Source organism: Taudactylus pleione, unplaced genomic scaffold, assembly GCF_031769625.1.
Source record: "Taudactylus pleione unplaced genomic scaffold, aTauple2 ptg000093l, whole genome shotgun sequence".
Classification (NCBI taxonomy): Eukaryota; Metazoa; Chordata; class Amphibia; order Anura; family Myobatrachidae; genus Taudactylus; species Taudactylus pleione.
Genome location: NW_028284495.1, coordinates 32605440 through 32608232, shown reverse-complemented (window position 1 = coordinate 32608232; position 2793 = coordinate 32605440). Strand labels below are relative to the sequence as shown.

The window sequence follows — 2793 nt, the reverse complement described above, 5'->3', positions numbered from 1 at the left end:
GCGACGAGAATACGTTGCTCGGGGTCTCGCACCAAAGGGGGCGTGCTGTCGATGGTGACTGACAGCACGCCCCCTTTGGTGGGTGTGCCGGGGGCGTGGCAGCCAGACGGAGGCGTTCCCATGGGAACGCCTACCATCTGAGTCCGGCCCCACTGACATCAGTAATGATGTCAGTGGGAGTGACTTTGGCTCTGATAGAGCCAAAATCACTCCTGGGCTTGCGGCAGCGAGACCCTACCGCAGGGTCTCGTCGCAAGCCCGATGGTCGCGATGGTCAAAGACCACCGCGACCATCTTTTTGGCCGCTCGCATATGCTGTGGGTGGTCACCCACAGCTATGCTAGCGGCCAGGAGGCCGCTCCATTTTCAGGTAGGAGGGCCCTGATTCAGAGCGAGTGCTCTGGTCAGAGCGTTCAGCTCTGAATCAGGCCCACTGATCCTAAAATCAGCTGTCTCCGTGATCCCCTTCACTGCTACTTTCATAGCAATGAAACTTAGCATTGCTTAGTCTGACTCGGCAATGCTAGTGTGTCTGTCTTAATTGGGTTTCACGCAGGTGCACAAAGCCCCAGCTTTCGGCAGAAGGAGCATCCCAGTGTGGGAGTAAACGTCATCTGCAGATCTCAAATGCTTCCACAGTCAAGCTCCGAACAACTTATATTTTTGGAACTTGATGAATTTAGGTCCCCATACTAGTGTATGGGATACAGTGGGCTAGATTGGGACTGAAAAGTAAGCAGGAAATATTAGTGATATCTCCTGTATTACCTTTATAATTAATGGCCCTGATCCTTCATTGCTACAAAAGTAGGTGAAAATTTTAAATTTCATCTACTTTTGTAGAAATTAAGTGATAATGCATAGACCCTTTAAGCTTTAAAATATGTTTTGTTACACAAAATTAAATTCAAACCAAAAGAGGCATCCACTTTTTAATGTGACTTTTATAAACAAACAATTAACAATTTGCAGCAAATAAGTGCAGAATCTAGTTTGAAAATGAACAGTGGTTTCAAAATCTGTGCATGTTAAATGCAGCTCTAAAAGTCTGGTGATAAATAGCCAAACTGAACGGATGTAAAATCTATATGGCTTTTTTCAGTGTCAATACTGCAATTTGTGCTCTGTGCACGTAGTAAAGCAAATTCTCAATGCGGCATTATCCCTCTTGTAAATGCTAAATTTGACTACAATATACAAATTCATAGAGTTTGTATTAACATTGCAGTAAAATCTTCAATATCTATTTGTGGTCAATAGATCTAAAATTAGTATTTGCTGTGATAATCTGTGGGGATTTAATAAATATGCATCTTTTTTTTTTAGTGTTTTTCACATTTTATTTAAAAACTACAAGGTGATTAGATTAAGGTGCCCTATTTTAAAGATACATTAACTCTAACCAACTCTCACACAGGACCTGATTCAGACCCGATCGCTAAGAAGCATTCGCTCGTAGCTGGCAGATATTTGCATTCTGCGCAAGCGTGTTGTATCGCGGGAAGCGTTTGCTCGCTGCGCATAGACAGCCCAGCAGAGTGAATGACAGGAGAAGCCATTTGTGGGTGGTGACAGGGGCAGGCCACTAGAAACGGGGTAGTGGAGGTGCGAATGGAGGCATGCCTGAGGGTCTTAACACCGTTTCAGAGGTGTGCATAATTAAGAGACAGCGTCATAGTACACGTCACCTGGTTGTATTTTACACTGAAGTGCTCGCAGTGCTTGCGATAGGGTATAGTCAACCTCAAGCACTGCGTTCACTTCTGATGGTACCCGATGTACCGATGGTTGCATACACTTCCTGGAGATAATGTGCGCAAGTGGGCATCTTAAGACAGGCTGGTGGGCATCTACATACACAAAGTGATCGCATGCCAGGACATAGTGGGCATACTTATGTCTTGCCGTGCGATCGCCTGCCATGCAGTCACTTTGCCGAATTTGCATACACTGAGTGCGAGCGTACGCATCTAGCGAACGGCTCTGAATCAAGCCCATAGTGCTTGATAGGCAGGGATTAGCATGAATTTAATTGGCTTCCTTAAATGAACACATCTGGTCCCATCCTTGCTGCTACTGTTGATTCTACACCATATCTTCTGGTTGAAAGTCCAGCCAAGTAGTTTCAAAGCAGAGCATACAGTAGTACTAAACAGACTGAGTAGAGCGAAAGAGCCAATGGCACCTCTGGAAAATTTTTTGGGATCCCCTGTAGAGTATCCAGAAGCATACAGCTCCCTGCCAACTACCCAGGCAACACCCAATGCACTAGTAGCATACAGATGTGTAAGTCCTCCAGCAACAAGAGAAAAGCAGAGTATGATTTTACAGTATTTTGATGAGTCTGCTGGATACAGTTGAAAATGTTGGCAAACTCTGGATCACAGCTGTACATGTTTGGATACTCTACTTTGTACTGCTTATGAGCCTTTGCCACATTGATAGCCAGATATAGAGTCATAACAAAGCTGGCTGCACCGGTCAGGATCATGTACCCATGCTCCATGGGAGTATTAACAGAGGAGGGGGCCTGTGTTCATTCCCCGTCCGAGGCCCCCTCTTCTCTTCCTGGCGGCCGGCAGCGGACTGGTTGCAGCAGTAGACTCTGGGCACTAGCCTGTGCCCGGAGTCTACTGCACATGCACAGGCCATTTTCCTGGAGATTTCCTCACTATGCATGCACAAAACGCTGTACAAATGGCACCAACGGCCATTTCCAGGCATTTAATGCAGGGCTGTGACAGTTGACGCAGGACTTTGGAGAAGTGAGTATTAAAAAGTACGGTTGCAGGG

General features: G+C 46.0%; 1 pseudogene; it reads right to left on the bottom strand.

Moving 5' to 3' along the window:
• Positions 1-1988: 1988 nt before the first annotated feature.
• On the bottom strand, positions 1989-2506 carry LOC148526935 (glutathione S-transferase 3, mitochondrial pseudogene; annotated as a pseudogene).
• Positions 2507-2793: the final 287 nt, after the last annotated feature.